This window comes from Saimiri boliviensis, chromosome 9 (genome assembly GCF_048565385.1).
Source record: "Saimiri boliviensis isolate mSaiBol1 chromosome 9, mSaiBol1.pri, whole genome shotgun sequence".
Lineage (NCBI taxonomy): Eukaryota > Metazoa > Chordata > Mammalia > Primates > Cebidae > Saimiri > Saimiri boliviensis.
The window spans coordinates 6,346,100-6,367,130 of record NC_133457.1 but is presented as its reverse complement, the minus strand read 5'-3'; the positions used below and the strand labels follow the sequence as shown (position 1 = coordinate 6,367,130).

The window sequence follows — 21,031 nt, the reverse complement described above, 5'->3', positions numbered from 1 at the left end:
TGACTTCCTCCCCCCACCCCCGAAAAAAGAAAACTTGAATACTTTTAAGTTGCCTAGTAGTTTAAGTTCCCAAAGGTGGACTGGAATAGTATTTGTATTACATTCACCCGGAAAATTATCTTTTTGACTTAACAGCAGAATGATGCCTCAAAACAAAAAATAGTAACCAAAATAAAACACATAGAAAAGTGGAATGTGTTTAATTAGATAACTTTAGGTAGATATCCAAATCGGAGCTCATATTTTATTGTTATTTTTAATTATTTTTTTTTTTTTGAGATGGAGTCTCCCTCTGTCACCCAGGCTGGAGTGTAGGGGCTAATCTTGGCCCACTGTAACCTCCACCTGCAGGGATCAAGCAATTCTCCCGCCTCCGCCCCTCGAATAGCTGGGATTACAGGTACCCGCCACTGCACTTGGCTAATTTTTGTACTTTTAGTAGAGATGGGGTTTCGCTGTGTTGGCCAGGCTGATTTGAAACTCCTGACCTCAGATGATCAGCTTGCCTTGGCCTCCCAAATTGCTGGGATTACAAGCATGAGCCACTGCGCCTGGCCAGAGCTCATATTTAAAGCTCTTTTTCTGTGAGTTCTTTTTCTTAGACTTGTTGTTCTTTAAGGTGAGATGACACTTTGTACCACTTCTTAAAATGAACCCTTCCCTCAATTTGAAATATGTGACAATAGCTGCTTTGTTTTATGGACCTGTAAACGGCATCTTCCGGTGTGGGGGCTGTTGCAGTGTCCACACCTCCACTGGAACATAGGTCTCTGCATCAGAAGAAGGTAGAGGAGCCAGGCGATCAATAGGCCTGTGACTGTGGGATGTATTCTTTGCCACTTGTTTGAAAATAGTTAATTTCATGTGTGAGAAAAACCTGCCTTGTCTTTTTCATCCTGTCTTCTTTGAAATGAGCAGTAGACTGATTAGAGGTAGATACTGACATGTATGGAAACATTAAGGTTGCTGTAGATGGAACAGTGGTGCTTTGGTTGAGGGCAATCTGTACTAAACCCTTTGACTTAATGATCGCTTTCTGTCCGCTGCCACCCAGATGTCTTTCTTGTGCCCATTGGTTCGAGGGGCATTCCTCAAGTGGGAAGGGCGATTCAGGTAAAAGTTTTCAACGTTCCGACCCAAGGCAGCCTGCTAAAGGAAGTTCTCTTGGTGATGACCATCACATGATTGCCATGGAAATGTGTTTACTAGACTGTCTGTTGATACAGGTAATAAAGAACACACAGGCCGGGTGCGGTGGCTCATGCCTATAATCCCAGCACTTTGGGAGGACAAGGTGGGCAGATCACCTGAGGTCAGGAGTTTGAGACCATCCTGGCCAACATGGTGAAACCCCATCTCTGCTAAAAATAAAATTAGCCGGGCCTGGTGGCGGGTACCTGTAATCCCAGCTACCCAAGAGGCTGAGGCAAGAGAATGATTGGAACCCGGGAGGGAGAGACTGCAGTGAACCAAGATGGCGCCACTGCACACCAGCCTGGAAGACACGCACGCACACACACACACACAGATGACTTTTCCCCACGTAATCCCTAAGGTAGATATTTTAATAACCTTTGCGATAATAATTTAACTCGCACCCTATAGAAACTGTGTGCTGTAGGGCCTTGGCAGAGATTGATATTTATATAAGGTCAGTGTTGGTTGACCCAGTTGATCTGGCCCTAGATTTATAAATGAATGAATGATCTCCCCAGAATTAGGAAGACATGGCATAAAAATATGAATTCATCATTACTTAAATACTGTAAAAGTCATGCTATTAAACTACAGCCTGTTGGAATTGAGACAAGGCTTCAGTATCTTCTGCCCTCCGCTAGTTGGGGAAAAAACATAAATGTGTCTTAAGTCTCAGGAGCCTGCGAGGTCCTCATGATTGTTGAATCCAGAATGGGTCTCTGCCAACACAGAATCCCATGAAGGCCAAAGATGGAGTTTGGGCCTCCCTGTGTTGGGAGCTGCAGTCCCAAGTGAACCTGCTGGTTTAATAGGAGACACCAGGAAGAACAAACTGGCAAGTGAATTGGACAGATACAAACACAAAAGACTTCAGATAATTGGAAATAAATTTTGTAGTCAGGGTATTTCTGCTACCAAAGCAGAGGTATCTTGGGATTTTTCTTGTGCTGGGCTGTTGTTGAGGTCTTACTTTAACCACTGCGGATGGAAGATAATTCCCGTATAGCCATAATATGGGAAATCACCAATATCCTTTAAGATGACAAAATTCAAATTCTAATAAAGACGGGATTTGGGACCTTTTTAAAAGAGAAGTGTTGGGTGTGGAGAGGGAGGAAGTCTGCTTTCTGATAAGGGCTCCTCCTCATTTTACAAGTCTCTGCTTGTCATGAGAGAAGTATTATTCCTGGAAATGAAAAGCATGGAGGCAGAAAATTCATTTCTTTAAAAACAGATAGTGGATTTTTGCACTGCTGGCCTTGCTGTTGATCTGTCAGTCTTGGTAACTGATATCCTGTCTGTGCGGCTGTGTAACGTCTCATGTGCTCAGTTTCAAATCTGAGATCACAAGCAGGGTCCTAAAACAAAAAGTTTGTTAAATGTCCAGTCAAGAAAACGGAGCTATGGAAAAACTCAAAACAAAAATAAGGTTTGTTTTATAAAATGTTCATTCTTAGACCTAGTTGCTAATGACATTCAGTTGACTGAATTAGGAAAAAGGGGTACTACCCAATTCATTAGTTGTCTTGTATCCAGTTGAGTGTGGTTTTGCTATTATTTTATCTTGGGAGTTCCCACCTTTGAAGTTGAAGGCATCCTCTGAATCTTAGATTTTTTTTTTTTTTTGGAGACAGAGTCTCGCTCTGTCACCCAGGCTGCAGTGCAGTGATATGAACCTAGCTTACTGAAACGTTGAACTCCTGGGCTCAAGTGATCCTCCTGCCTCAGCCTCCGGAATAGCTAGGAATGTAAATATGTGCTCCCATGCCTGGCTAATTAAAAAACTTTTTTTTTCTAGAGATGAAGGGTCTTACTAATGTTGCCCAGGCTGGTCTTGAACTCCTGGCCTCAGTCTGTCCTCCTGCCTCAGCCTCCCAGAGTGTTGGGATTACAGGTGTGAGCCAGTGTACCAGGGCTGAATCTTTGAATTTCTTACTCTAACCTTGAAGGGATGGATCCTGCCCTTCTAGTGTTGTTTCACTTTAGAATAAAGCTCAAAGGCTTAGAGCTCACCTGTAATCTGATGGTGGTAGACCGATGTGTCCATCATGGGTTCAAAGTTGATGTTTACTTAGTAAAAACCTGCCAGGCCTCAGAGGGGAGTTAGATTGTGAATCTCCTCTCTGTGTTTATTAAGGGCACCTCAGGTGTTTCCTGTAAAATGCTTGTAGAGTCGATTTCTCTGAATCCAACTGCTAGATTGTTTGAACTGTTCAACTCATTTTCCTTGTAGTAACTTACTTAGGAATTCATGTAAGTCAAGGACTTCAGCTGCTTGTTTCCCGTTGTTTGGAAATAGTTAATGCTCTCTTAAAATTTGACTAACTGACAGAGTGTCTTTCTAGTCTAAGATTTTAGTTTAACATTGATATATGGAGATTGAAAGTTGTGATGTATTAACTCTGTTTTCCGTAAGATTCATCTATTCTGTTGAGTTTTTTATCCCAGCCCTCTCTTCGGGCTTGATCATAGCTATTGATTGGCAGTAGTGGTTTACAGATGTAAGAACTGAGAGTTAATTACCTTTTGGATTCTCCCACTTAGCAACTGCAGGAATCTGCTTCTGTCCACTTCTCTAATCATCACCGTTTTCTCCGTTCATCAGGAACGTCACCCTGGTGTCTGTGTCATTTCTTTTGTCTCAGTAGCTCTCTTGATTTTTGTTCTTTGTTTTTCTTTACAGAGCACAAAACTTATTGACATGAGTCTGGAATTTTGAAGTAATGGCTAATTTGATTTTTTTTCCCCCCATATTTGTGCTTTGTATGTAAAGTGTTTTTAAAATTTTAATTTTTAATTATTATGGGTACATAATAGTCATACATAAAGTGACTCGATTTTTAGTTACACATTTTATAGGTTAAAACCTTAAGGTCTAATTCCATACATAAATTTCAAAATAGGGCATTGACTTGATATAAAAGTTTCCTTTTTCCTCGAATCTGTAATATGCTGAATAAACTTTTGAACGCGGAAAATAAAATTCTGAACAGTATTATAAATTAGATTGAATGGCTATGTGGGTAAGGTTTGTAATAGGTGACAGATTCTGTATTCATATCTATTTGTCACTAGTCATCATGTCTTCTGTCAGTTAGTCTTCACAGCAATTAGGTTAGTGCATTAAGCTTTTGGTTTTAAGAAATGTGCTCAAAGTGCAGGGTAGTTAATGCTTACCTAATTGGCCAAAAAGGGCTTTTATTTCTTTTAAGGAAAATAATTTCCTCTTGTTTTATATTATCCGGGCACAATGGTTGAGTAGAATTAATTGTTAACTTGAAACACACTTATTTTCTATGGATGTGACTATTCCCAGAGAACATTTGACACTCTGATAATACTTAATTGTGCATTAGGTTCACAATTCTGTGCGATATGTTGAGATGCAAGTCAGGGGAGCCTATTACGTTTACAAAAGTTCAACGAAAAGAAACTCATCATTAACTAAGATGGCAGGAAATAAGGAAGTAGTTTTGGCATTTGAATTCTTTTATGGGAATTATTTTCTTCAGTCTCGTAAGTTAATATGGAGATCTGGCTAATATATATTTTTGTAAACATTTTTTCCTGTCCCCAAATAATGTGAATAATACTCAGCTTTATTCCTGTTTCCCCCAGTCGTTTACTTTCTATGGATAAATAGTATTCCTTGTTATTTGCAAGGCTGATGTAACAACACAGCTGTTGGATGCTTGGCATTTCTGCTTCTGGTGAAATGCTATTTGTGCTGATTTATCTGATCCAGATGTGTGACCAGCAAGCTACATTTCTAATTATAAGGACAGCCAAATTCCATTATAAGCACATCATGGGATTATAGGGCCGGGAGGCATCCTGAGAGGACATCTAGTTCACTCTCCAGCCGTTCAGCAGGACCACACTTTGTAACCGACTCCAGCACTGAACAAAGCAGCAAAGAATGTTCCACCCATGTATAGGCTGAACGTGGAATCATTGGAATTGTAACTGGAAAAAGAAACAAGTCCCTCTGGTCTGGCCCTCTTGCTTTGTGGGTAAACAGATTCAGGCCCAGAGAAGTTTGACTTGATCTGGATTTTTATGACTTTTTGCTTAGAACTTACTCTTTTCTCTGAAGTGGCCTGTGCTGAGGGAGTGAGAGGCTAGAAGACTGGATTGGAAATGTCAGTTTCACATCCGGATGTAGCTCTCTAGCTACTCATTTAGAAGTAAGAGATAATGAATTAGTGACAGCTGGATTCCGTTAAAGTTTATTAACGATTTCTGAAACCCAGTATGGAATGTGGTATTTCATGTCTCTATATATGTTTGTGTGCTTCAGTGATAAAGTACAGAAGAAACTAGGCATGCTGATAGGGTTAGAATGTTTGCAAATGTGGTGTGTAAGCTTACCAAGAACAACATCTCAGAATAAATAAGTGATGATTAAACTTGATTTGACACTGTTGAGCCTGGGTTTTGATTTTACCCTACTTCAAGTGATAGCTAGCCTGCCTCTGTTTCGTGGACGCTGGCAGAAGACGGGTTCCTGCACCACAGAAAAAGGGCGGTATTACTCCTGACATACCAGATAGTGTAAACTCTATGCTTAGAACTTGCTGGCATGCCTGTATTGGTTGGTCCTTGCCCTCATGTCCCATAGGGGTGACATGGATGGAGCATGCAGATGGAGCTGCTTACACTGTGGGTTTGTGTTGCTGCTAAGGAACACCAGACTTGGGGAATCCACTGCTTTTATAGCATGCAGTAAATGAACTTGCTCTTTGTTCCACGGCGGAAAATCACACCTCATCTGTCTCTTAAGGTCGTTCACTGCAAACATAACTTTGAGAAATGGTAATGATACAAAATTGTCAGGACCTTGCATTTTTAGCGCACTTGGCAGGATATGTAGAAGCGTGAGACCTATAGAGGGGTGTCTCACAACAGTCATGTCCTATAATTGGGACAATCAAATAAAACACGAGCACTTCACAGAGAACACAAGACGTCAGGTAGTTGTTAGGAAGCAAATTCATAATGAAAACAGTAAGTGCTGGATAGTTAGGAGAATGAAGGTGGGAGGAAAAAAACGAAGAACTTGATTTCTTCCGTATATTGACATCTTATGACTTCAGGATGTCGTCAGATTATGATAAAAAACAGATACTAAAAGAAATCAGGAATTAAAAAGCTTGTTTCTACATGGTTAAATCTGTTTATCTTTTTGTGAAATGAAAGTATCGGACCCATGTGGACTCAGACATAGGTTTAGCTCCGTTTCTTAACTGCATTGTGGCCTTAGTTTATTTTTCTTTATAATTATGAAAGTTACTTAAATTCTTAGCAAAAAATTAATTTTTTCAGACAGTAGAGAGGTATAAAAAAGTAAAAGCCTCTCCTAGAGTTCATGTAGGTTGCCATAGTTCTGTGGCCTTTGGATCATTCAACATCAAAACCGAAGGGAAACGTTAATGCTTTTAGTGGCTACTTGTTACTTCTGAAGGATCAAAGTGCTTGAGACATTTAAAAAGTATTCTGGGCTGGGTGCGGTGGCTCACATCTGTAATCCCAGCAGTTTGGGAGGTCAGGGTGGGAAGATTGCTGGAGGCCAGGAGTTTGAGACCATGCTAGGCAACATTGCAAAACCCTGTCTCTACAAAAATAAAAATAAAAATAAAAAAAATAGCTGGGCATGATGGTGCACGCTTGTAGTCCCAGCTATTCAGGAGGCAGAGGTGGGAGTGTCACCTGAGCCTGGGAGGTCAACAAGGCTGCAGTGAGCTGCGATGGTGCTATTGCAGTCCAACCTGGGTGACAGAGTGAACCTTGTCTCAAAAAAAAAAAAAAAAAAAAAAAAAAAAAAAAAAAGCCAGGCGCTGTGACTCGCAGCACTTTGGGAGGCCAAGGTGGGTGGATCACCTGAGGTTGGGAGTTTGAGACCAGCCTGACCTACATGGAGGAACCCCATCTCTACTAAAAATATGAAATGAGCCGGGCATGGTGGTGCACGTCTGTAATCCCAGCCACTTGTGAGGCTGAGGCAGGAGAATTGCTTGAACCTGGGAGGTGGAGGTTGCATTGAGCCGAGATCACACCATTGCACTCCAGCCTGGGAAACAAGAGCAAAACTCTATCTCAAAAAAAAAAAAAAAAAAAAAAAAAAAATCTGAATCTCTGGAAAGATTTATGAGGCAGTATTTATGTATCTACCACTAAAACAGTATTATTATATTCCCTAAACTATTTAGCTCATGGTTGTGTTCAGTGTAAGTTGGGCTACATAGATTGGGCAACAATATCTTTATTTTATGGTTGAGGAAACTGAGGCATTCAAAGTTAATTTGTCCAGTGACATGGTTTGCTGGCCATATCCTGCTCCTTATCTCCTTAGAAAACATTGTGCCCCAAATAAAACCTTCATAAGGTAGGAGACTGTGTAGTCAGTGCTCCTGATTTCAGTTACTCTGTTCTGTTAGTATGTATCATTTTATCGCATGTACATAATTTACTTAGGTTTGTTGTTTCTTTCCCCTTACAAGAACGTAAACTTAATGAGAACAAGAATTTTTGTCTTTTTATTTTTACTTTTTTTGTCTTGTGAACTGGTGAAGTTTCAGTTTCTGGAACAGCATCTAATCCACAGTAAGTGCTCCAGCTTCATAGTAAATATGGTGATGAAACGAATCAACATGTGGTAGATACATGGTGAGATCATCTCCTTGATCTTAGATTATGTTTGCAGCTTTGGGGAAGTGGTGGGACATCTTTGGATGATACTGCTTGCCTAATTCGATTTAATCAATGAGGTCAAATTTGTAAAGTTGGGTTTCAGGATACAGCCTGCAGATTTTTTGTGTTTGGTTTTGTGCAGTGTTTAAAAAAATTTGCAAGCAACATTTAAGAAGTAAAGGATTTCACATAAAATAAGATTTCTAGCTTTTTTGGTTGTTTTTTTTTCTTTAGAAGCTGAAAGATAGGGCAGCATGGCCTGTATTCCTATGTGGTGGTGAAGGTCTTGAACTAGATGGCAGCTCACTGTTAAGAAGGGGCATTTGCTCTTTAGTTTATCACAGTCCCCCTGACTCTCTGTCGACTCTTGATACTGAAGTTGAGTTGTCAGTTGCTTTTTGCCATATTTTCCATTTTTAATTTTTTTTTTTTCTTTTCGAGACGAAGTCTTGCTCTGTCGCCCAGGCTGGAGTGTAGTGGTGCAATCTTGGCTCACTGCAACCTCTGCCTCCCGGGTTCGAGCAATTCTCCTGCCTCAGCCTCCTGAGTAGCTGTGACTACAGATGTGTACCACCATGCTCAGCTAATTTTCAAATTTTTAGGAGAGACGGGCTTTCACCGTGTTGGCCAGGATGGTCTTGATCTTGACCTCATGATCTGCCTGCCTTGGTCTCCCAAAGTGCTGGGATTACAGGCATGAGCCACCGGCACCCAGCTATATTCTTCAATTTTTAAATATGAAGAAATATTCTGCCATGTTTTTCAAAAGGAAATAAAAAAGGAGAGGCAGACCACTTCACTTACCGACGTTGCCTCCATGGACCTTGTTAGGCAATTGAACCTTGCAGCCCCCGATGTGATTATCTAAGACCTCTGCTTCTTCGAGGTCTAGACTTGTTATGATTATAGTTATGATTGCTGATGGTATGCAGAAGAGGAGAGATAGCAATTCGAAGGAATTAACCTCAGTGCTTTGACTGTGGAAGCCGTAGCATGGAATGTGAGTCTGGGGAAAAGTGCTTCCTTTGTTGAACTGTTAATGCTTAATGGATTCCGATGTTAAAAGTACATGGCCACATTGCTCGTTGCTCAGATACAGCATTAGAAGGGCCCTAAAGGCGTATATATCGCCTCTATTCTTTTATTTTTCTATTTGTAAAGATTTATTTTTCTATTTGTAAAGGTGGCAGAAATTGCAAAAGATTTAGAAAATATTTTATTATTTGTAAAAAGTGATATTTCATCTGGGAGAAATGAATGCTTGAAATTTGTTGTCTAAGACCTAAACAATTATGCTCTGGGCCAGGCGTGTTGGCTCACACCTGTATTCCCAGCACTTTGGGAGGCTGAGGCAGGAGGATCATTTGAGGCCAGAAGTTTGAGACTGGCCCGGGCAACATGACAAGATGACATCTCTGCAAAAAAATTAAAAATTAGTTGGGTATGGTGGCACACACCGGTAGTACCAGGTTGTTGGGAGGCTAAGGTAGGAGGATTGCTTGAGCTCAGGAGGTAGAGGCTGCAGTGAGCCATGATCCTGCCACTGCACTTCAGCCTGGATGACAGAGCAAGGCCTAGTCTTAAAAAAAAAAAAAAAAAAAAAAAAAAGAGCTCTGGATACCTTTTAATGTAAAGAACAAAGGGCATATGCTTCCAAGAGTACTTTAGAAAATTGGCAATTTCAAACCATGTTTAATGTGGTTTTGTGACTCATTTTGTTATTATATGGGTAAATTAGAGTGTACAATTAGTCCATTAGACTCAATAATTGGCTGTTTGATTACGTGACTCTTTATCTAAAAATTGGGCTAAGTTCTTCTTTAAAGGAACTATAAGTGAAATACTAATAACATTTTCATATAATCTTTATAAAATTGGGATTTCACATAATCTCATTGGGAGAGTTGAAAAGAATCAAGTTGTTAGATGAGGGCTATCCAAAAGGCATTCTCTAGTGAACATTAGATCTTAGAAAGTGTGTGTGTTCAAAAACGTTCCACCCTGGGAAGATTCTCAGGGTATATTGTTAAAAGTTCTTTGAACCCTAGTGTTAAAGAACTTCTAACTGTTCAACTCAGAGTTTCTCAAGCTTCCTTGAAAGAAGTTTTCCACTAAAGATGTATTAGCCTGTAGCAGAGTATTTTTCCTATGTCACATACTTTAGAAATTTTCACCTGGATAGATTTATTAAAAAACAGACACGACGTGTAGTGAGTTCCTGGCTTCATGTGGTTTCTTGCTTCTCCTCACCTTTACCAGAGTTTATAGTTCCATTTCTTCCAGCCACTCCCGAGGTAGAAGGAGTGCCATGCCCAAAGCAGTGTGGAATTCAAACAGAATGGAAAGGATAATTTTGAGTCATCTTTCTTTTGTTTAGAAAATAAATACACCTTTTTTTTTATTTAAAGAATTGATTTCCTATTTTACATAATGTTAAGGAGCTTGACTACATGCCTGTATAATAAACTATCATTTGATGGAAGCCATCTTTTTCTTCCTGCTGTTGGTCTTTTAGAGTCTTGCTGTTATTCTCGTAGATAATACTTGTTTTCTCTGTGAGCCATAGTACTTGCCAGATTTGCGACTTCTCACTTATAGGCTGATGTAATAGGGAAAGACAGTGGGATAATTGCCATTTTGGAATTTGATCAGTAAGAGTGAGTGCATATGTGTGTGGGTGTTAAAAGAGCTTATAACTTGGTTAGATTTCCTTTCTAAACTTAGGTGGAAAATATGCTTAGAAATTTGAAGTGATAAGCAAGAGACCTTATCCTGCCATTTATCAGTGGTGTGACTTCTGAAAAATAAGGGATGGGATAGATAGTCTCAAAGGTGCTGCTGATTAAAAAAAAATTTTTTTTTTCAAATTTCATTGCAAATTTTAAATCCCGAGGTTGCATTTAAAAAAATTGTATTGGTTGTAACATGCTGGAAATGAAATCAAACCCTCACTGGGGAAAAATTAATGCTGATGTAAAAATATGATTTGGAATCTTTGGTATTTGCCAGGGGCTATAAGAATTAAATGGTTCTCCACTTGTGATCTTTTTGTAGCACGTGAAGCCTGACAGAATTTGAGAGTCCTACCCCTGGCTCCGCAAATAATTGGAGATCTCTAAATAATTAGAAATCTGCAGGAGAATATGTCCACATTAGCAAGAAATGCGAGTGTAGTATATGCCACTTTGGTTCATGGATCTTGAAGCTTTTATCATTCATCACCTCAGCCATTCATTTTTTTCAGAGTAAGTAATAGCTTGGAACCAGGAAATTGCTTGCCACATCTTGTTCCTGGAAAAGCCGACAGCCTAAAAATGCTTATCGTTCAAGGTGTGACCTGAATGAGTGTTGCACAGCTGTTGTAATTTTTCTGTTAAGTTATGTGGTGGCTAACCAAGGTACCTTCTAGGGAACATTTCTTCTAAGTAGGCTTTTATTCATGACTTTAATCCCAAATTAGCAAAACTTATGTATTGGACTCACAGAATTTCATGTTAGAAGGGAATTTGCAGGTAGTCTAGTCCAACCTTGTGTTGCAGGTAAATGTAGACTGAGAAACCTAACTCATGCAGCTAGCATACGTAACAGAACTGAAACCCACATCTCCAGATGGCCACCACGGTCATCCTTCCTCAGTATCATGTGGATTTCAGTCAGTCTCTCTAGTGCTAGAATGAATCTCTTGTAGAGTGGGTTTTAAATTAAATGTAATATCCATACATCAGTTTACACAGGTCTATACCTTTGTAAGTATGTTTTAAAATGTGGTTGATCTGCTGAATATAAATGTTTGAAAATTTTAATTTTCTTAATGTGTGAAATGAAAAAGTTTTAATTGTTGTATTCCCGGAATACAACAATTTTTGAACATAGCTATTACATTTCTTTAAACTTTATTTTGTAGGATGTATATTTCATTGACAGTATGCATCCTACAAAAGAGAATGGTTTCATAAATTAATTGATTTAAAAGTAGGTAGCAGTGTACACTTTTTATTAATGAAGATAAATATTACATAGGGAAATCTAAAAAAAAAAGAATGCAATTGATCATTTAAAAACCACATTTTAAATCAATTCTACGAAAGGCAGCCATTATGATGGTATGATTATTTGTGTTGACAGTACTCTCCTTTGGAATGTGTGATACTTGAAATGATTAGCTTGTACAAAAGCTATAAAAATAGTAACATTTTTACTCATTCATCCAACTGTAAGACTTAAACATTTACACACAATGGCCAATTAATATCCAGAGTTCTGCTTTCAGTGATAAAGAAATTAGCTTTCTATGGGACAAAGAGGTACTGACAAGGGCACCGACTTGTCATGGTATTGAATTTCACAGAATTGGTTTTGGATAAATAGGATTTTCAATGTCCTGTGAACTCTCAAAATTCATAGTGAGCAACTAATACCCATAGAACTTTGCAAAGTAGAAATTCGTTCAGGACAAAGTATTATTATCCTTTTACTCATTCTGGTTTCTGAATTAAATATTTGAATCAAGAATGTAGGAAAACATCTTTTAAAATGTGTGTTACAGGAGTGTTAAGTTAGGAGCAAGATCTTTTATCATAGGATATTTCTTAAACCCTAGAAAAACAGTAAGAATTCATTAAGGATGAGGAAATTTCCTTAGTGAATGTTGGGGACAGGATGCAGTGTGGCACAGCTGTCTGCAGGGGTTTGGAGAATTTCCCTGGGAAGATCAGTATCAGTTGATTGAAGGTAGGAGACGGCGCAACGCATACCATGCATAAATCGAATGTAGGGTGTATTAAGCCTTCAGCAGTATGATGATTGCAAATTCCTGGGTGGGTACAAAAGTAATTGTGGTTTTTGCCATTAATATAATTTCAGTCATAGCACTATGTTAATGTCTCTGACAGAAGGCTCATAGAACGTGGAAAAAAATCCAGATTCTAGTAAGGCTCTCTTGTGAAGATCAAGGACAGGAAGGTTTGAAAATGGCTCAATTACAGAGTTAGCCGTAAGTGCAAAGCGGTATATCCAGGGTCTGCACAGTGCCAGCTGCGTAAGATACCCAGTAAATGTTTGAACAGCCGAGGGAATGAATTCCCAGGTTACCCATCTCAACTTTTTACAATGTTAATGACACATATGATTTCAACCCATGTAATTCATTTGTATCAGTGTTTTGAGTGTAATATCGGTCAGTTGTGATGGCTGTTAGATGAGTTGAACAGCTGTGTTTAATCCTAATATCTTGTTAGATATTGCTTTAAATTTTTAAAAAATTAGTCAATTCCAAATTCCCAGATATTAATATTATCTGTGAAACGTTGAATGGATTAGAAGTGGAAGCCAGAGACTTTGTCTCTACAACTTGTCCAACTTCAAATGTGCCCCATCTTTTCTGCTGTTGTTTCTGAGAAAACTTCAGCAGGAGGGTCCTTGGTGCTTTTTTCTCACGAGTGGATGGCAAATATGTGATGTCAATCTCCTAGCTCCTTAATCTCGTGACCTTGACAACTACCTCTAATTATCACTGAGCCGGGGGAGTGAATCTTCCTCAACTCTGCACTCTCTGAAGGCACCGAAGTCAACTGGAGTGGACATGTGAGAAGAAACTGACTTAAAAAAAAAAAAACAAAAAACAAAGGGGTAGGGAGCTGGAGAAGGACTCGTGCTTAGGAACACAGAAGTAGTTTTTGGTGGAGACAGATGAATCCAAGTTTCCTGCTTCTTCAGAGCAGTATTCTTGATCACTTTCCTTGCTTGTGGAGTGGGACCGTGAACTGAAATGGTAATCTTTCATTTTTTTTACTGTTACTTAGGATCCAGCTCACAAAACTAAATTATTCTTTACCTTGTTTGGTCTGGGTACCAAAGGTAATACAGATTGAGCATCAGCAATTTGAAAATCCAAAATGCTCCAAAATCTGAAACTTTTCGAGTGCCGATACGATGCCACAAGTGGAAAATTCCACACCCATCGTCATGTGACTGGCTGCAGCCAAAACTTTTGTTTCATGTACAATATTAAAAATATTGTGTAAATTTACCTTGAGGTAATGGGCGTAAGGGTATATATGAAACAAAAATTTCATGTTTAGATTTGAGTCCCATCCCCAAGATGTCTGTATGTGATACCTTGTATTATGTGTATGGAGATATTCCAAAATCTGAAAATTCAGATCTGAAATCTGAAACAGTTAGGGTCCCAAGCATTTCAGATGAGGAATACCGAACCTACATAAGTGATCTACTTTTCATCCCAGTAATTTCTTCATTGCCTATGAAGAGTTTGAAAAATAAGTAAAACAAAGCTGGGATTGGGGAAGTGGGGAGAAGGAGTAGAATATAATAAAATTTTTCTGAAGTACTTGGGAAAATTTTTTTAAGTAGTAGTTGTTAGGGATACAAGTATCTCTTATCTGTTAAGCACAGCAGGGAGGGCTTCCACTTGGCAATGCTGTTGAAAGTTTTAGCTGCGTTTAAATTTGTTGTTGCAAATGCTTCTTTTCATACATTTAGATGGGCCTTTTTTCTCCAATTAATTTGAATTACCGAAGTTTTACTCTGTGTAATTTTTGAATGTGAAAAGAGGCAGTACATACGGACGGAAAGGTAGATATTTTCCCTTAATTTGCAGATATGTGAAGAAATACTGTTAGAAATTACAGGAGTCAGAATTTTAAAAATAGATTTAGAGATGAGGATTGTAGGATCATCACTTTGTAGTTTCCTCGTGTTCTGAAAAATGTGTGTTTATAAACAGTGTGTGTGCATTTGTGTGTGTGTGTATGCATGTCTTTATGTATATTTGGAGCATTTTAATTTTAGCTTTATGAAGTTACTTTGTCACTACCGTTGCTAAATATATAAACATGCATGTTTATATCTATAAGAGATGCAAAAATGATCTTCAAAAGTTGGCTTTTATTTGTAGGAAATACCTCTTAACACAAGTTTTCATACGGAATTTGTATTTAGTTATCTTGACAAGAGTAGTCACTAAAGAGAAATGGTCAAAATTGTGGAGCTTCCAGTAATGTGATAGTGCCCTGACTTTTTACTTACGTGTGTGTGCGCGCGCGCGTGTTAGGGAGAACGAATGGCTTTAGATTGCCTCAAATAAGGTTGTAAATTTGGTCATAAGAGGCAGTTATCTGTGTTAATTTCATGACCATGCATGGCACCTCTAACCTTAACAAGTTTTCTCCCAAATGCTGACATAAAGCCATCATTACTAATAGAAAATACGATGTGCATTTCAAGTGTTTTTGATAGTGGCTGATAGTGTCATCTTGGAGCGGAAGAACAGCAGACCTCCTGTGTCAAACAGAGCAGCACAGAACGACAGGTCTCTCCATGCAAAAGCTCTGTGTGGACACCTCAGCAAACCTGGAGATCCAGGAAGAGATTCAAACTGAAGGATTGACTTCTTGAGTGTCAGCGAAGGAGTTCATCACATGCCTCAGCCCCTGTCAGATGCTGGACTCTGCCCTGTGTTAGGTATACACTTTCAGAGCTTAGCAAAAGGATTCTTCCTCAAGTTACTCAGCTTCCCCATACATTATTAAGCGGGGGAGACAATTGCTTAATACCCATTGTTATGTGGATGTGCAATGTGGACTGAATGGAAAAAGGCTCTTTGCCTGGAGTCGTTCTTAAGTCTCTCTCAGAGAGGCTCGTTATAGCAGGTCTGGAAGGAAGTCTGTCTAAGCGTTACCCAGTCCGTCACCCTCCTTTCACGCATGGGGACGGCAAGGCCCAGGGGGTTCTCTGTAGAGGTTTTTGTGAACGGTAGTAGTCTTGAGGTGGCTCTAGGTAGCAAGACCTGGACAGAACTGTGGGTGTTCTGGAAAAGAGGAGTCAAGAAAAGCAAGAGCAAAGCTCAGCAGTGGTCCCTGTGCTCCCCAGCATTGAGACGTTGGTCCTGTGGGAGGGTCGTGGAGGGCAGAGTAGCAAAGACAGTACATTTTTTGCTTGTTTGTTTTTAGTGTCTCACTTTGGTGCCCAGGCTGTAGTGCAGTGGTGTGTGATCATGGCTCACTGCAGCCTCTTCCTCCTGGGCTCAAGCGATTCTCCCATCCCAGCCTCCTGAGTAGCTGAGACTACAGGTGTATGCCACCACACCCGGTGACTTAATTTTTTTGTAGAGACACAAAATTTTTGTCCTTTTTTCTTGCTGTGTTGCCCAGGCTGGTCTTGAGATACCGGGCTCAAGTGATCCTCCCACCTTGGCCTCCCAAAGTGCTGGGATTCCAGGCATGAGCCACTGGGCCTGGCCAGAATCTTTTTTTTTAGAGACGACATTGTTGTTGCTCTGTTGCCCAGGGTGAAGTGCAGTGGCATGATCACAGCTTACCACATTCATGAACTCCTGGACTTAACGGATCCTCCCACCTCAGCCACCCCACCACACCCAGCTAGTTTTTCAACATTTTAGAGGGAGGGTCTCTTGCTATGTTGTCCAGGCTGGTCTCGAACTCCCGGCCTCAGACTGTCCTCCCTCTTCAGCCTCCCAAAGTGTTGGGATTACAGGCGTGAGCCACTGCACCTGGATGGAAATACACTGGTGTAAGGAGGGTGACTGTGAAGGATCCGTATGGCTGGAGAAAGTTTTAGAATATTCACAAAAGATCAAAGGCAGTGTTAACTTAAGTGTACTCAAGAATCTTCTGGAGAACTTAGTGAAGATGAATACCACCTACTCTTTTTGTCCAAAGGGAAGCTATCTAGGCCTCCCTTCAGAGATTCTGGTGCAGTAGATCTAAGGGAGAATTGAGGGATCTGCATTTTGTTTAACATAAAGCTTTATTGCGATATATTTCACATGTCATACAGTTCATGCATTTAAGGTGTACAATTTAATATTTTCATCATATTCACGACATTGTGCAACCATCATCACTAGCAAATTCTAGAACATTTTTGTCCCTTCTAAAGTAAACCTCATACCCATTGGCAGTCGCTTCCCACCTTCAAGCCCAGCCCCAAGCAACCACCAGTCGACTTTCTCTCTCGAAACATTTGCCTATTCTGGACATTTCATATAAAGGGAATCATACATTACGTGGCCTTCTCTAACTGGCCTTTTCTGCTTTGCATAATTTCAAAGTTCATATATGTTGTAGCATGTATCAGGATTTCATTCCTTTTTAAGGAATGTATTCTATGTATCCATAAAATGGATACGTCCTTGTGTGTCTTCTGTTGATAGATATTTGGATGGTTACTTCTTTTTGAGCTGTTTTGATTAATGCTGCTGTGAATATTTGTGAGGAATCTGCGTTTTTAAACAAGCACCCTGTCTGATTCTGTTGCTGATATCTGGAGAAACTCTAACCTGAACGCTTGGTGGTGTAGAACTATTTCCCTCATTGTGAACTCCTCCGTTCCCCATCTCTTATGGGTGCTTCTGCTTGAAGGATCACTGGTTTGTGAGCGAGCACGTAGTGGCTTAGTGGAAGTGAGGTTCCAGACCTAAATGACATGATCTGCACGCGCAGGGTAGAGTGGACTGGAGGGAGATGATAGGGACAGTAGGCAGGGTCAATGAGTCTTTTACTTTTTCAGAATGAAGACGTGATTTGGCTAATTCCTGAACTAGGGTGCTGCTGCGGGTGGTGGTAATGGAAAGGAAGGGTCAGAGGTAGCAGACTTTAAAGGAGTACTCTTTAGTAATGGTGATTTACAAATACTCAGTGGTTATTTTTGAGTGGTGAGATTAGATGAGTTAAACTTTCTTTTCCGTATTTTCAGATTTCTAGAGTGAACATGTATTATATGCTATAATGCATAGGAATGTGGGAATAAAAATATGGGACAGATATTTTTAAAAGGGATGGGATGAGAGCGGGTGGCTGGAAAGAACCCGTAAAGATAAGAGTGGGTAGTTACTTTTCCACAGTTAAAGAACGAGGCCTGCCAGCTCCCAGGGAAATCTCTAACCCCACCCTGTACTTTTCAAGCGAGAGCTTTTGAAGTCTTTTGTGCTAGTTAGGGACTAGCATAGTTAGTACAGCTAAGTAAGTATGTAACAGATTCTATTATTAGGTTTATCTTTGCTGACTCCCATTTGATCGACAGAGAGTTCTCCACCCAGAAAGTGTGATTTATTTTGGCAGTTGGAAGGGGATTTTATGGAGCACTTGTTATCTAAAAAAAGTAAGGTTGTGGAGCCTGCTTCCCCCACCCCTTGTTTTTTTAGCTGTTTGGGTTGGTCCTAGTGAGCATGCCTAATCTAGGGATTACTCAGTGAGCATGACCTTAGGGCTGGTTTTGTAAATGTTACCAAATCTATTAACCACAGATGTTCTTCCATTGTGGTGTCACACAGTCAGAGTTGAATGGTGACAAGTAGTTCTGTGAGACTTGGGTAAACCCTGTGTTCTTTAGGTCTTTTTGTATGTGGTGGTTTGAAAGTATTTCCTTACACACACACACACACACACACACACACACACAGAATTTCCTCACAAAAATGAAGCACTCACATAGGGCAAAGTACATTGAATTACATGGTTTTTAAAAAAGTTAACTTGTATCATTATAAAAATTATAGATGCTCATTGTAGGATTTTTTTTTTTAGCAAGTTCAAAGGAAAAAATATAACTTACTCATTATTCCATTATCTGTAGGTTAAGCATTAACATTTTGGTTCTATTTCATTTCAGTCTTTTAAAAATTGTGTATACATATATAATCTGACTGTGTAAATTGCACTAAGCATTGTATTTTGAACATTTCCTCATATTCTGGTTTACTTTTTCTGTGTTGTAAAAGCAACTTCCTGATACTGGTAAATGTTGATGATGGGCATGGCTACACATATTTTTATTTTATGGCAGCTGCCTTAAGTAGACTTCCAAGAAACCCTTGAGATGTACATATTAGTTGTGATATTCATTATTATGATACCCAAATTGATAGATTGGTAGAGCTGGCAGGGGCATTCGTCACGGAATTCCGTTCTTTGAGAAATGAGCCTTTGAGCTGGAGCTGCAAGACTTTTCTTTTTTCCCTTTTTTTGAGAAATGAGAAAAATAAGCCAGAAGAGTTGCCTATTGCCCAATGCTATTAAATTATTTAACGGCCTTACGAGGTCATTGTTGGAAACAGCTGCCACTTTTCTTGTACAGGTTGGGAAGTTGGGGTATTGAGAATTTAATCAACACATTTTTTTAAAAACCAGGTTGTGCCGGGTGTGGTGGCTCACGCCTGTAATCCCAGCACTCTGGGAGGCTGAGGTGGGCGGATCACCTGAGGTTGGGAGTTCGAGACCAGCCTGACCAACATAGAGAAACCCTGTCTCTACTAAAAATACAAAAACAAAAAATAGCTGAGTGTGGTGGCACACGCCTGTGATCCCAGCTACTTGGGAGGCTGAGGTAGGAGAATCACTTGAACCCAGGAGGTGGAGGTTGCAGTGAGCTGAGATTGTGCCGTCACGCTCCAGCCTAGGCAAAAAGAGTGAAACTCCGCTCAAAAAAAAAAAAAAGGTGTGGGGGGGTTGCATTTCCTTATATGCTCAAGTATTCAATACTAAACTACTAACCCCAGTTTAGTATTGAATTGCCAAAATCTATTTATTAATGTCATTTTTCATTCCCCAGTGGATTTGATGGCATGTGTAAGCAGTCACCATTGTCTTGCTTTCCGACACATACCTGTACAGAAGTCGTCATTAACATGATACTACTGACAATACATGCTTTTCTAGTTGAGTTAAAATAAAAACTTTTTGGCTTTGCAGTTAAACACTGTGGTCAGTGTTTAAGGAATTCGTATTTAAGGAAACAGTGGCGTTCTGAAGTAATATTTGAAGTTTTGAGTTTTAAAAATTTGCACGTTCAATATTAATACCTTTCAGTTGGCTTTGAAAAAGCAGTGCATTCTTGGGAGTACTTTCCAGAATATATGAGAAAAAAAATTGTGGCTTAGTGTTGTGTGTGTGTGTGAACAGCACTCGCCTTGTTGACCCTGAAGTGTAGGCATTTAGGGCCTGTGAACATGGCATTTATAGTGATCCACTGTCCTTGCTGCCTTGGAAAATTCTCTCTGGAATGGCAGAGGTGCTCTTTGCAAGGCGTGCTTCCTGTGTGAGTACCTATTGTGGAGTCCTCCGCTGAATGGGAGGTTTGTGAGAAGTGGTTTCCCACCAACGCACAATGCTGCCTCTTGGCAATGTAAATACACATTCCACTCAGGGTCAGGCTAACAGTGACTGGCTAGAGCAAACGCCTTTGCAAAGAATGATATTTTGGAGTTCCATTTATTTATAGCGGCCAGTGGAAAATTAATATGCTTGTTAAATCTATTTGTAACAATGAAAGGGAAGTCTCTCATCTAACAGTGTTTACTGAATGCAAATTAATTAGCTGTGGCATATTTTGATTTTGCTAATTCGTTGCTCTAGGAAATGAATTTCAATGTCCTACTGATTCCTTTGTCTCTATTTGAAACTTGAGGTTCTCATTTTAAAAGTTCTGTTTATGCCTGGGAAGACTTCTTTTGGGGTCTTTGATGAAAGACGTAAGTAAATGAATGACCCTAGAAAATACGAGATCAAATCATGGCGGGATTTGAAATGGATTCATTGAGCAGTAAATGAAGGTCTAGAGATCAGAGCAGATACGATTCTTCTTGAAAATGGTGACACAATCTTATTTGTCTTTACTTCCTTGGTGGTGATCATTTACCTTGCATCTAGGGCACGAGTCTGATTACAGGAGAGATTGAACGGGAATCCCCATCTAATGGGCCTGGATTTCCGGGTGTCAGCACCTCCCCTGTACTTTGCTGACAGACCCAGCAGGAAGTACCTGGGCCCCAGCATCCAGTTTTCTTTGCCCTCCAGCCTGCTTCTCTCCTCTCAGGATTTACCAAATGAATTTGCCTCACAAATGTTCTCTAATGAGTGTAGCCGAAAGTCCTGGAGAGAGACATCTGTGATAGAATTAGAATACCTCTTAATTTGGATTAATTTGTTCTTCCTTCGGACCTTGTCGGGTGAAATGCAGTTGTATAATGGAAAATATAAAGGAGGGACAGCAATCTGTTTTCTTAAATTAGTGCAGATGACCTGCTTCTGTGGAGCAGCAATTCTCAAAGTGTAGTCTGAGGGACCCTTGGGTCCTCCTAGGACCCTCTGGGGGCGGGGGTTCATGA

General features: G+C 39.9%; 1 protein-coding gene across 3 annotated transcripts in view; it reads left to right on the top strand.

Annotated features, from left to right (window-relative positions):
• Positions 1–21,031, top strand: part of FNDC3B (fibronectin type III domain containing 3B) — a 371,941-nt gene that overhangs the window by 46,419 nt on the left and 304,491 nt on the right. The window contains exon 1 of one of the 3 annotated variants that reach the window (XM_074405435.1): positions 11,149–15,369. The exons of the other annotated variants lie outside the window; for them this stretch is intronic. The gene's annotated coding sequence lies outside the window, so the exon portion shown is untranslated. Of the gene's footprint in view, positions 1–11,148; positions 15,370–21,031 lie in introns of those variants that run through there. 3 annotated transcript variants of the gene reach the window in all.